This window comes from Camellia sinensis, chromosome 8, assembly GCF_055761805.1.
Source record: "Camellia sinensis isolate YWXY chromosome 8, ASM5576180v1, whole genome shotgun sequence".
In the NCBI taxonomy this organism is placed as follows: Eukaryota; Viridiplantae; Streptophyta; class Magnoliopsida; order Ericales; family Theaceae; genus Camellia; species Camellia sinensis.
The window spans coordinates 149,586,041-149,601,465 of record NC_138968.1 but is presented as its reverse complement, the minus strand read 5'-3'; positions in this window follow the sequence as shown (position 1 = coordinate 149,601,465).

Below are 15,425 nucleotides of genomic sequence, written 5' to 3'. Positions count from 1 at the left end.
GCACGGAAAAATAGACTATATATATTTTGTGTGATAAATAAATCATCTTAATCTTAAATTATATCTTAATAGCGACAAGCCATAATATTAAGCCATCTAAGTAGATGTTAAGAATAATTAACTCACAAAATTTTACAATAAAATTTGATATGCATAAGAAATTATTAATTATAAAAATTGTTGAGAATAATAGTATCACAATCACTTGATAACATAAATAACTTGTATCAAACTAAACAAAACATTAAAAGAGAGAAATTCTATAAGCTCAGAAAAGTTATCATAAATTTACTTGGACTTTTAAATCAGTGATGTATATTATTATTGTGCGATCAAATTATGAATAAATATCAATTTTTAATTATAATTTATAAGTAGTTTTTTAAAAAATTTAATCTAAGTTTGTTGTCTTGCTTATGAAAAGAACTTCTCAAATAAATCATTAATTGATTATATTAGCAACTCTCTATTTTTTGATTTCATCTATCAATGACACACTCATATCATATCAAAGTATAAATCATTCTCCATAATTTGAATAATACTTGCATAGTTCCTACGTCATTTTAAAAAAATTAATCAAGATAAGAATGTCATAGTATTATAAAAATTATATAAGCGAATAGTTTTAATCCATTTTATTTATAACAAAATGATAAAAAATTATTTGAATTATACTTGAAAAAATATAACAAATGATAGCTTTAATCATTATATACCTAAAAAAAAATTATATCGGTTACTCAACGAAAAAATGGTCAAATACAAATAGAGTCATGAACATTGAATTAAATCATATGGGCTCTAAATTGATAGTATCATCTAGCAAATCAACTAATAATAACATAGAGATATTGACAAATATGTAGTACTTCCCTATCATCTTTGTATCATATTCATTAATTTCATATATTATATGAAAGTTTTATTCGTCTCGATCCTTCAATAAAATAAGGATCAAGAAAACAAATTTGATAAGAAATTGATTCTAAACTTAATTATTGGAAAAACAAAAATTTCAAAGAGAGAATTTAGAGATGGGATTGAAGAAATACTATAACGAATGACAGCCTTACAAAAAAATTAAAAAAAAAAAAAAAAACATAACAATGATCTAATGCAAATTATTTTTAATAACTAATAAAAACAATCTCAAATTATTACCTTTTATAAATAAAGTGAAGAAAATTAATTTTGTGAGGTTTTTGTGCTACCTTCTCCCATGTAGCCTTTATTATTTCGTTATTAATACTATTCTCATTCAGGGCGATAATTTTTTTTTTTTTTTAATCATTTGGTAGATAATAACGAATAATAAAAATTATGAAGAGAATGTTAAGAATTTAATAGGAGATAAGAAGTTATAGATAAGAGCATTTCATAAGATAAAAAATTTAAAATAAAAAAAGATAATATGTGATAGGAGAAAAAAAATGAGTAAATCAAAATAAATATTTAGATATATATGTTTTTGATAGATATATAGATTAACAAATCATATCTTTATCTAAATTTTATTATTTTAATTTTTTGAAAATCAATTATTTAATCTTTATCTTTATCTGTAGGCCACGAAATTAATCTTTATAAATTATTTATCAATTTTTATATGTTTATTTATCTATAAGTCATGAAATTATTTTTTTTAAATAATTTTTAAATTTTTTATCTTTATCTATAGTTCATGAAATAAATTTTCATAAATTATTTATGAATTTTATATGTTTATCTATAATGAAATTAATTAAAGTACGAAATGAGTGGGAAAAAAGAGAGTAATTTTGTTTTTAAACAAAAAAATCAATTATTTAATCTTTATCTTTATTTGTAGGCCATGAAATTAATTTTTATAAGTTATTTATCAACTTTTATTTGTTTATTTATGAGGAGAAATTTTAAATTATCTATATGTTAAGAAATTAATTTAATTAATTGGTTTATTTTTTATCTTTATCTGTAGATTATAAAATTAATTTTCAGTTTTTATATGTTTATCTATATGGAGGAATTTTGAAATTCAAATCTTTATCCATAAGTAATGAAATTAATTTTAATTTTAATTAATCAAACAAATAAAAAATGAAGAAAAATAGAAAACATGAAAGACAATCAAAGAAGGTTGCCACGTAGAAAAGAGAGTGTTTTAAAATTATGAGAACTTGAGAATAAATATTTGGAGGCTTTTGACAAAACAACTACATTTGATTATATATATAGTATAGATAGATTAAAATTTTTAAAATTATAAAAATTTATATCGTTAAAAATTGTACTGTAATTTGCTTGAGGGATGAAATTATAATTAAAAAGAAAATTTTTAAAATTGTATAAGCTAATAACGTGTGATTGGTTCAAAAAGGAAAGGAAAAAAAAAAAGAATAAATTACCAACACCCTCAAGATTTGATTAAAATACAGATTTTCTCTTAAGGTTTAGAAAATTACAAATTGCCCCTCTGTGGATTATATTTGTATAACAAATTATTGGGTAATTTGTTTTGTAAATATAAATTTCAGGGAGTGGAATGTAATTTCTCAAATTTCAGAAAAATTTGTATTTTAGTCAAACCTCGAAGGGATGTTGATAATTTGCCCCAAAAAATAAAAACATATGATTGATTCACATCATTTTGGGAGTCATGGAGATTCCTAACTTTGAGGATTTCAAACATTTTTCTATTTTAAAAGATTAGAAATGATATAGATTCCTTTTTTTTTTTTCACTCCTACAACCCTCACAGACACATATTGACCAAAGATAAGAAAGAAAAAAAAATAATAAAACAAAAATAAAAAATTAACCAATCACAATAAATTAAGAATGATTGGGATTCCCAAAAAAGAACGTCCCAACTTTTTTCCTTAAAAGATTGACTTACGACTCATTTTCAGATCTTTTATTTTGGTTGAGAGAGATACATTTATTTAAAATTTAACTTTTTTAATAGAGAATTCTAATTCATGCTCTTTTTTTTTATTATTACTTGTAATTCATATTTTAAACTTTTTTAAAAGACAATAATGTAAAATGTGTGAATAATAACAGGTGGAGCTAAACAAAGATCTATTTAGCTTTAGAAAATTGAAAATTTGATTCTGTTTAATCTGTTCCTATCAATTTTAAAATTTTTGGATCCAATATTTGATAAAGTTTTTATAATATATATATACATATATATATACATATATATATATATATATATTTTCGGATATGATAAAGGAAAAATTAGTGAACCATCCCTCTTCAATATTGGGTAGTAGGAGAGGTCTAATATGTTTTTTTTATTAGTTAAGGTCTTTCGATGAAATTTTTTTGTGATCATATCAAAAAAATTTCAAAATTTATTTATAATCATATTAGAAGAATTTTTCTGTGAAAATTTAAAAAAAAATTATATCAAATTTTTTCCAAACCCCCGAGAGTTGATCCCGTGAAGTGTAAAACTTGGAATTTCAAAGCTTATGTTCCAAAATCTTATCAAAGCGCCACAACTCTTGGGTTAAGATTTTTGTTTTTAACTAATTGTTTTGGTAACAACTTAAAAAAGTCTTCAGAAGTTGTTACCAAAAAAGTTTTGTTTGAGAGGTGGGAAAAAACGTTAGTTTACTAATTTGTTTTTTAAATGTACAAAAAAAATAAAAAGATGATCTGATTAAAATAAGTTAATAAGCTAATTTTTTTCTTTCATACTCTCAAAAAGAGCCAAAATTAAATTTTTTCTCTACTTTTTTATAATACGGATTGCCCTTTGTGATTTAAAAAATTATAAATACCTCTTTATTAAAATTTTTTATTTAACAAAATTAACTAAAAAAAATAAAATTCATAATTACTCTCCTATACAATAATAAAATTACCTAAATTAATAATTAAAACATATTTTTAACATCATTAAAGATTGTTAATTGAGTTGATAATTTATTAATAAAATAAGCGAGGCGATTTATTATGAAATTAAAACTCTTAAGGGGTTCAATATAATTTTTAAAACTATAGAGAACGATTCGTATTTTAATCAAATTTCAAAAATGTATTTATAATTTATCCTAAATAAGAAGGATAGTTTAGCAATAAAAAATTAAAGGTACGATCAGATTGATTATAGGCAAGGATACCATAAGATGGGCACCACGTGTCCGATAATGCGTTGGACCCACGAGGCTTTCGGCATCACACTTCTAAAACCCCCGACTCTATCTTACCCACAATCACAAACAACCAATTCAATTCTAAAGTCCCCCAACTGGAATCTGCCTCTCTCTCTCTCTCTCACAAACACACACTTGACTGTATAGCTGTGTGTGTGGAGTTGTTGAGATCTTTGGAATGGGAAGTTTTGAGAAGCAGGTGAAGGACAGAGCGAAAGGCCTCCAGAGCCTCTTCAAGAGGGGCTTCTTCAAGAAGATTGGCGATTCTTGCAAGAGGGGCTGGCACAAGATCAAGCGCCTCCGACGCTGATTTATATCATGTCTCTAGGAAGGGGCTTCTTTTTGTTTAAAAGGAAGATTTCATTCTATGTTTTTATTTTGAACGCATAGAGTCGTGACTATTTTTTTTTTTTTTTTAATGGCGCTTGTTTGATTTGATTTGAGTGTTTGTCTTTATTATTATTATTATAATATAAATGTTCTTTATTTAGGGGTTTAATCTATGATTCTTGTTGATATAATATTGTTCTTATTATCAGATCTTAATAGATTTATATTGGTTTATTAATTGATGTAAATTTAAATCTTAGGCATTCTCATGCTCTGTTCTTTGTCGTTGTTTAGTTTGGTTGTAGTTTCAGGAAGAATGAAGAAAGAAAACGAAAGTTTGTATTTATGATTCATCATAAAAATAAAAAATAAAAAGGGAAGTAACTAGTTTTGGGGAGTTTCTAATTGCCCATTCCAGTTCTCTCAATTCATTCAAAATTTCACACAAATCTTATTTTATTTTATACTTCCATTTTCTTTTTCTTTTTTTCAATTCACACCACTTGATTCTCATCAACCCCATCTTCGATCTCTTCCCCCATTCATCTCCATCCAGCTAGGATGTAATCGGTTCGATGCGGTCACTATTTAGGTAAAAAATTATACCGAACTGATAATGTCAGTTTTATTATTTTGAACACCGATGTAGACTATTGCTCTCATCAAACCGCACCGAATCGAAACTAATTGAAACGGTTCGATTTGGTGCGGTTTAATCGGTTTAGGATTTTTTAAACTTTTATTTTTAAATATAATCATTAATTTATATAAAAATATTAAATTAGTTATTGTCTACTATTCAAACATATCTAATCTATCCATTTAATACCTACTTTTCAATTCCTAAATTAACAAAAATAAAAAGAAAAAAAAAAGTTTAAAAATACTAAGGTTCCAAGAATAATGAGTTAGAGTTAAGATTATATATAATAGGAGTTTATAAAATTAGGTTATAAAGATGATAAAGTTAATTAATTAAGGTTAATAATTTATTATACTTATTAATATCATTATATAATTATATATATATATATATATATATTATAAATATAATATATATAAAGCGGTCGGCTTCGGTTTAAATCGGTGCACAAGATGCTTAAACTGATACCGAACCGAAAATTAAAAAAAATCAAATTTAAAAGTCGCACAGATCGATTCTTGTTAAAAAACAGACCAAATATAGCCGATTTGGTCCGATTCAATCAGTTTGATCAATTTTTTTGATTTTTTTTACATCCCTAATCCCAGCCCCCTTCCAAGCCCCCTAACTTTCTTCCTTGTCTTCATAGATCTGGGGTGTGTTTGGTTTGATTTTGGGATATAAATTTAAAAAAAAAACAAAAATAAAAACTTGAGATAAAGTTTAAATTTTTTTTTGATTTATTCAGTTGTATATTTTAAAATGTGAGAATATAATATAATTTAATATTTTGTTATAATTAAGGTGACGCGCACAAGAGAAAAAATAATTGAAAAAAAAAAATAAGAGAGATAGATCTGAGATAGAAAGTGATGGGAAAGCAGCCGTTAGGGTTTCGAAGGTGATGGGAGGTAGGAGGTACAGGGATGGATCTAGGGGTTGCAAAGGGGAGTTTTTTTCTTTTAATATTTAAAAAAAAAAATATTTAGAGAATTGATTTACTTTTCAAATTATTTAAAAAATTAATTTATTTTTGAAATCGTATTTTGAAAATGTGTTTTTGAAATTAAAATTGTATTTTTAACATGTAATTTTATTTTGAAATTACATGTTAAAATTGTGATTTTAAGGTGAAATTGTATGTTAAAAATGTAATTTTAATTTCAAAATCACATTTTTAAAATGTGATTTTAAAAAATAGATTAATTTTTTAAATAGTTTGAAAAGTGAGTCTATTTTTTAAATAATTTTTTTTTAAAGAATATTTTTAAAAAAAACTCTGCATAGGGGCTCTGCACTCTCAAAATTTTAAAAATATTATATACTATAAAATTTATACTCCACCTTTAAATCTAAATTGCAATTTGCTTGAGGGACGAAATTATAATTATAAAAAAAATTTAAAAATTGTATGAGCTAAGATTGGTGTGCAACTTGAAGTTTCTTATTAGCGGGTGTGTGGTGCGGTTTGAACGATTTAAAAGTAAAATTATAAATTAAATAGCAGATAAGTCAATTGGTAGATTGTTAAATAATAGTTTGAGCAATTTTGAACGGATTGAAGAATATTTTAACAAATTATTAAATTTTTATATAATATATAATACTAATTCATATAATATTTTATATATATAAATATAATATAAATTAATTTTATATAATATTTTTTATAGATATAATTATTAATTCGTAATAAATTTTACATATTAAATCTTTCTCACATTTATTTTTATTTTGATATTTTATTATAGGTTCAAAAAATATACATATATTAATTATAGCAAAGCGGAGCAGTTTCGAAGATGGATTATAAATTTTAAAGTTTAAACTATGGTTAGCGGATAGAGTAGTACAAATTGGTGCGAAGCAGAGTAGAGCGGTTTCAAAAACGGATTATAAATTTTAAAGATTAGCGGATAGAGCAGTGCAAATTAGTGCGAAATAGAGCGAAGCAGTTTCGAAGACGAATTATAAATTTTAAAGTTTAAATTGCGATTAGCGGATAATGCAATTCAAATTAGTGCAAATCAATGTGGTTTTAACGAATTGAATGGTATTTTACACCGCCCTAATTCCTATGTTTACAAACTATTCAAATTTCAAGTGGACATGCATATTAGCATTCAAATATGAATTTTAACAATTTATTGGATTTTTGAATTTAACTTGATCAAACTAGCTGAAAATCATTGCATCTTTTTAAGTTATGTTTGGTTAAAGGATTTGGAAAGAGATTTAAATAAATAAAAAAAAATGGTGAATATGAGTAAAATAAAAACATAGAATAAACTACTAAAAGGTCTTAATAGTTGAATTTAATTCACATCAAGTCCTATTAAAAATAAGTTTTAGCAAAATCGTCGTTAGAAATAATTTTTGTGATGATTTTTTTCACATGTTGCTAAAAATTGATTACTAATAACTTTTTTTTGTCATGATTTTTATAAATTGTAACTAAAATTTATAATTTAGTGACTTTTTTTGTGACAAATTTTTCAAACTGAGCTGAAAGTTGAAATTAGTGATTTTTTTTTGTAACGGTTTTTTAAACTATCGTTAAAACATATAATTAGTAATATTTTTTATAACAAAATTTTCAAACTGTAGCTGAAAATTAACAATTAGTGAAGTCTTATAATGGTATTTGATGAAAAATATCATTAATTTTTATAGGACTTGTTGGGCAATAAGTCTTCCTATTAGGACCTATACATAAATTCTTCGAAAATATATTTACATTTCATCTAGTCTCACACATATTTTTTTCTTTGCTTTTTTAAATCTCTCTTTAAATTCTTGAACCAAACACAACTTCCGAAAGGCAGTAGTTTAAATTTCTTATATACATGTAGGTCTTATTTTTTATATATTTATTTGGAGTTTTTCCTTTCACTAAAAATTTCTTTGTATTAATTAAATATTATGTTTAATATGATTTATTTTTTATAAAAGAAAATTAATGATATTTTGCCACGTGTGCCTGTCCGTAAGATTTTTAGTAATATATTATACAGTATTTATTTTAATAGCATACATCAATTTTAAAAATTAAAAAAAAAATTAACTTCTCATAAACGCATTTGGATTTATGAATTTTTTAATTGAATGAATTTCCCATCACCTATTAAAGGAATATCACATTTTAATTAAGAGTAATATTAGGGATTTCCAATAATATGTCAAATATTTTACTAAACCTTTCGTATGGATGTGAGATCTACGCACATGTGGGTTTGTGTGGATCTCATACCATGTAAGAGATTTGATAAAAAAAATTGGTAGATTATTTGAGGTTCATAACATTTTTCTTTAATTAAATGCATTGTTTTAGATATAAATTTTATAAATACTTTCAAGGGTTTTAAATTGGGGTAATGCTAGAGATACTAAATTTCTTATCAAATAAATAACCAAATATCTCACATGTGTATGAGATTCACAAAAGTGTGGAGTTTACACCCATGTAAGACATTTAGTCATTTATTTAGTAAAAAATTTAGAACTTATAACATTTTTTCTTTAAATTGTTGTAATGTGATGCTACATTTAAATTTATAAATTAAAATGAATGAATTTGACGTGACTCATTAATATGTCATTGAAAATGAATTTTCACCTATGAGTTCTAAAATCTCCATTAAAAAAAAAATAAATAAATAAAAAGAAGCTAAATGATACTTTCTACCTTTAAATTTTAACTTAATTTCAATTCCATCCCCTCATTTCAATTTAAATTTATATTACTTTTTGTTAAAAATTCAAAAGAAGAGTTAACATGTGAGTCAAGTGAACATGTTTTGAGAATATTGAATAAATGAACATGTCTTAAGAACGTTAAAAAAGAAAAAGTTAGCTAAATTGTATTTTCACCCTTAAGTTCAAATTTAAATAAGATAGGGTATGGGCTGTCACTAATTTTGAACGAAGCAGTCCCAACCTTCCATTTCTTTAGTAGTCAAGTTGAAAAGTTCAATGGTTTCTTCACAGGGACTTAGGCCAAGTTTGGGAAGATTAAAAAAGTGTATTTTTTGTCTTTTTAGACTAAAAAGTTGAGGTTGAAAATATGGATGTTTGGGTTAACTTTTTGACTTTTTATTGAAAAATGTGTAATAAAAAATTGTAAAAATTAATTTGTAGGGAAAAATTTGAATTGGGAGTTGTGCAGCCGTAATTGTTGACTTTTGGTGAATAGTGTTAACTTTTTAACTTTTTGAGTAACTTTTTGACTTTTTGACTTTTTTGGAAGTACCCAAACTTGGCCTTAATTATAAGGATCAAAAAGATGTAAGAACAAAATGAGATTAAAGTGAAAGTTAAAGATAATAATTAATTTGTTAATTTTTATATTTTAAAAGTTTTAAAAATATCTATTCTCTAACTTCGAGCTAAATTTGTTGAGTTTTCAAAAAATTATAGTAATCTTTTACGGACTAACTTTGTTTAAAATCTTACTAAACTACAGTTCTATCAAAACTTATAAATCCACTAAAACGTTTTAAAAAAAATAAATAATATTGTCGAAAATATATTCTTTTCTCAAGCATAAAATTCAATCCATGCCTCATTCCCTCCCTCTATGTTAGTTCTCCATAAGATAATGATCACAGCTTGTACTAATATATATATCTATATATGTTATCATATTCGAATATTTGAGATAGTTTCATAATTTATTTATTTTACCAAAAAAAAAATCTAGATGGAAAAATATATCATAAAAAAGAAATACTTCAAAAGATTGACTTATGACTCATTTTCAGATCTTTTATTTTGGCTGAGAATTGAGACACATTTATTTAAAATTTAACTTTTTTAATAGAGAATTCTAATTCATACTCTTATTTTTTTATTACTTGTAATTCATATTTTAAACTTTTTAAAAAGACAATGTAAAATGTGTGAATAGTAACATGTGGAGCTAAACAAAGATCTATTTTACCATTAGAAAATTGAAAATTGAAAATTTAATTCTATGGCTATTTGGAAAGTTGTTATTTTAGTAGATTATTTTAGTTTTTTGTTATTCTAGTAGGTTAAAATTTTTGTGTTTGGGAAGATTGTTAGATTTTTTTTTTCCCGTTAGATGTGATATTTGTGAGAGAAAAAGTGAAATGATTATGGATGTGATTTGATATTTTGTTTTATTAGCTATTTTTAACCTATTTTATTTTATTTTTTGAATTTTAACCAAAAAAAGGCTGAAATCCAACTTGCCAAACACCCTCATCTGTTCTTATCAATTTAAAAATTTTTGGATCCAATATTTGATAAAGTTTTTATAATATATATATATTGGGATATGATAAAGAAAAAATTAGTAAAACATATCTCTGCAACTTTGGGTAATAAAAGAGGTTTAATATATATATATTTTTATTAGCTAAGACCCCTTGATGAAATTTCAATGTGATCATACCAGAAATTTTTAAAATTTATTTATGTAAAACAAGTATAACGCAACAGGTAAAAATTATCAGATCATACCTTAGGTGATAGAACCTGAAGCGAAGAATCTTGTGGATAAATCACGTATTTTAAAAATGCGAACAACAAACACCCAACAGTGGAGTGACACCACAATATGAGTATCACCCACACAAGTCACAGTGCAAAAAGCTCGATCGTTATTTTAATGGGAGAGAATCAGTATGGGAAAAAACATACGTTGTTTGATTCATCTCATATCCCATATATCGTATCAGATATATAGGCTAAGTATATTATCTATCCATATCAGTTGATATGATAGATATAGATATCATAAGTGGGTTATCCAAATAGGTTTTGAATTCAAATTCAAACTTATATGGATAAGATTCAAAAGGGTCATAGCTCATGCCACATGGGCGCCCAATTTCTAACATCTGTCACTCGCACATCAATTGGCATGACACTGCCACATCTCTATCTCAATCTCCTCAAAAAATGAACAATCTCATACTAGCTAATGCACCGTGCGACCACTGAGAACACCTGCATATAAGAGTTCTATACTAGAAACTCAAAAATGAGCCAGCATAGAGACATCAATCCAAAAATAAAAAAAATGTCTCATATATCCCAGACCGATCTAATTACACTGGTCCAAAAAAACATCTCTAATCCCTCAAAAGAGCATGTTTGACCTTCTCAATTCTTGCAATATATTCATACTTAATCCGCCTCTCATACAAAACGGTGTGAATTGCCAGCAGTGAATATACAACAGTGGTGTAATACTAGATGATCTTCCTTTTGCCCTCGTGCCATTTAGTTTCGGATTGACCGCTTTCCCAGTGATATCCCTTAAAGCCGAATCGTACAGGACCGCAGGCAAAATACCAAAGTAGCAGAACATCAACCCCTTACCTTGTAACATAGTCAAAGGTCACAAAAGGGTACATAAATGAAAATCATATCAATAATGACACATAAGACTCACATGGTGAGGAAACAGGGATCCATTTTCTCACCTCATTACTCGGTCGCCAAACACATATAGTATGAATACATGTTACGGTGGAGTAACTCTTCCAAAAGAGTGACGTTATACTCGATACACCATACAGATCTTAGTCTAGTCGCTTTCTAGCGCCAAATCCAAATTCTCTATTTGCTTGCCTTCCAGGTGCCAAATGAGATCTCGCATCTGGCTAATCATAATAGTCACAACATGGAAAATGGGTACTAACATCCATGTTTGGCTCTTAACACGACCTCAACTTGGTTGTAACCAAGGCAACACACATAATGGATAATTTAAGCCTCTTTTGGCTCCAAATAAAAATAAACCAATAGTCTCATCCTTGCTCGCTCCCAAGCGCCAAGGGCAATTGCTCGTGTAAGTAAGCTAATCTTGCCTGCTGACATCATCATCTGCTAATCATTATGACACAAACCATAATAGTGTCAGCATCCTATCATTTCACAACAAATAAGTGATTGATTTTAAAAAACACGACCACAGCTTGCGCAATTCTAGATTCCAAACATAAGCCTTATCAACACTTCTTGCGATAAGTATATACAACAGAATCTACCATGTGCACCTCACATGAAGTGATTCAAGATCACTACCTCTTGCGCAATAACCTCTCTAAAGATATTTTGGTGACCAATCTGTGTTCATTCAGGATGTGCCCAACTAGTGCATTGAATCTTACAATGAGCAAATTAATATACTACTAGTAAAGCATTCTATCCACAATCTAATGAGTAAGGTCAATGTCTAAATAACTCAGTTGACCATTTACCAAAGATAACACTTATCATGCCGAATACGCCCACATAGCGTACTTCAGGCTCCCACACACACACACACACACACACAAAAAAAAAAAAAGAAGGAACATAGGTCATCTATTTCTCCTAAAGACAATCCGAGGATTCACTCAATAGCTAAAGCTCTGACTTTTACCGATATGTAAGTTAATGGGTTTGCAATTTTGCATCTAGAATTATTCTAGGATATTCCTTATGTAAGTCATCAAAGACAAACCGGGAATTCTCCCAAAACAATCCCTAAGGATCGTACATCCGAGCATATAAATTACATCACCCATGTCCATCATATCTAAAACAGAGGACCGCCCACCCTAGGTGGCGACAACCTTATAAAGTCCTGGCTCATCATGACTAAGTAAGGAAAAACTTCTTTTAGACCATTGATCATGCCTCAGTGGTTTTCATCGATCATCGTTGGCCTATCACGGCTCGACGAAATCTAAGAACCACTATTTGGATAATTATTTTAGGCTGTAAAAGATTTATTGGAACTAGCGACCTTTTTGTGCTTCTAACTTTTCACCATAAAAACATAAGGTAAATCCCTACGGATCTACTTATCCAATTCTCCAACGAGAAGTCGGGTCACAACGTCCACAAATAAATGTTCCAAACTTATGTCAATCATAGCCTAAGTCGAAATAACTTCACTCCCTAGGAGGAAGTCTTCTCATGGTCTACACTTTTCTCAATGATGCGACTTTTCGATATCTAGAGAGCCTTATGCCTCAACAATGACTATCCAAATTGTGCATAACTTTAGAACAGTTTCGCGTCATAATGGAAAGTCAACCAAATTATAGAAATGGTTAATCCTCAAACACTTTGTCTTAAACTGCGCAATGTTAATCCACTTTCTAAAAAGATGGTACTAGAGTCTTTGGCATTCTTCTAGGCTCTTTATCATCTTGCGGAGTAATCATGAATGTTTCCCTCTCAATAACCCAGTAATGATGTGAAAAATTTTCACATTCGCTACCACGCAACAAAGAATGTAGAGTATTCTTTTCTAATGGAGTAATCCACTAGTAGGCACATCGCTCCCACTGTCCCTAGGATATTGGAAATTTCTCTCCATTCTCAACTAGGCTACATAAAGAGCTATGCTTAGAATTCTCTATCTTATAGAGCTCCAAAACTCTATTCACGTCACCTTTACTAAGAAAACTTTACGTGACTTAGTTACACTACCACAAAGCTGCTTACCTATATGCACATGACCCGGAGGGTTTACATGACAGTATACAATAATGCGCCACATGATCCTATATGTTTACAAGATAGCATACAATAATGCGCTATAGAACCCTACGTCTTAAATTCGCAACCTTATGAGAAGTAAAATAAAGATAAGCTGTTTAACGGTTACAGATCGCCCATAAATGGCTCTCCGCTAACCCATTACTCAAATGGAGTGTAAAATCTGATATGGAGGGCACTTAGTCAGGGATATAGGCAACAAACTAAAGTGTAATTCCCAATTGGAAAATATTTTGCGCCATCATTCACCTAACATTAACAATACTTAATTCCTTATCTCTACTACACTCTTGTGTTGCTGAGTACTAGGAATAATCAATTTTGCAAGCATCCATTTCTTTTCACAGAACTTTCTAAAAAATAACTCAAATAGTTACTCGCCACTTTGGTCAAAACTAAAAACACGAAAGCTCTTATCTAATTGATCTCGATCTCATATGTGTAATGTCAAAAATCATTTCAAAACTTTTTGACTTATGGGAGATCAAATAGTCTTAACTAAGATGCACATCGTAATCTATAAATGTGTCGAGATTTGGGGCTAGCTATCATACCCTTACACATATCCAGTCACAAATATCATAGTGGACTAAATGTGCCAATACACATTCCCTTCTGCGGTTTTCTTACTTACTTTGTGCGCAACCATTGCGAACAAAGTTACTTATTCACATGAGAGCAGAATGTCACAAGCGAGTGGGCCCGAGAGGGCCTACTCAAACCATTCATGTCATCTTCGCATTAATGTGATTAAGTATAATAAGCCACCGATTCATGACCAATGTCATAAACTAATTCCAATCATCCTTATGTGTGAGTTCTTGAGGACAAGTTTTAAAGGTTTAGGCCCAACTAGGTAATGACTCACAACTAATTCATATTCACTAGATCATAAAAGGATGTCATGGAGATATCAAGTGCGCCTAAGTTGCAAATTTAACTAGTTAGTGCTAATTCCTTGCACCTTCAAGTCAATTTTATTCTCCATACACTTTACTGCATCTAGTTGAAAGATGACGATACTCCTCTTACCATCTTTGTTTCTCGCTTCATAGTTATTTGCAATTAATTCTACTATCCACAAGAAGGAAAGTATAAGCTATCAATCTATGATAGCTCCCGAAGTAACTTAAGCGCGAATTAGACTAAAAGGTCTAATTCAACACAATGCTCTCACGAGCCATGCGTCAAATTCTTAGAGTCATAACAACCTTGTTGGCCTTGACCATTTCATTACTATGCTGCAACGTTTGCGCTTAGTGGTAAACGTTATTCAAAAAACATTAGCCTAGCTAAGGAAATATACAAAGAAGCACCTCATCATGTCTCACACTTAACTGGGAAAACAGTAAATGTCCAGACTTAGACAAGTTGGCAATGCTAATAGATTTTGCAGCCACTTGGCGCTAATCTTTTCACTTAATGTTAATAGATTTTGCTGCTACTAAGCGCTAATCTTTCAACTTCAAGTGATACTTCAATGCACACTATTATAGTGCATGAAATTTTGCTTCATCCACTCCCAATAGTTGGGTAGAGAACAAAACACTGCTCATACTAGCTACTCGGCTTACACTTAATGACTAACTCATTTAAGCTCGTATTTCTTGGATGACGTGACTCTTGAATGTTACTTCATCCAATGATGCAACATCATTATAAGTCAAATTACAAAGTCAATCCGCGCAACTCAATAGTCAAGATCATATACAGATCTATTGAGGGCTTACTAATTTCACAACTCCAAAACTCGCCAATCAAGACTACGTAGCATGCCGCTA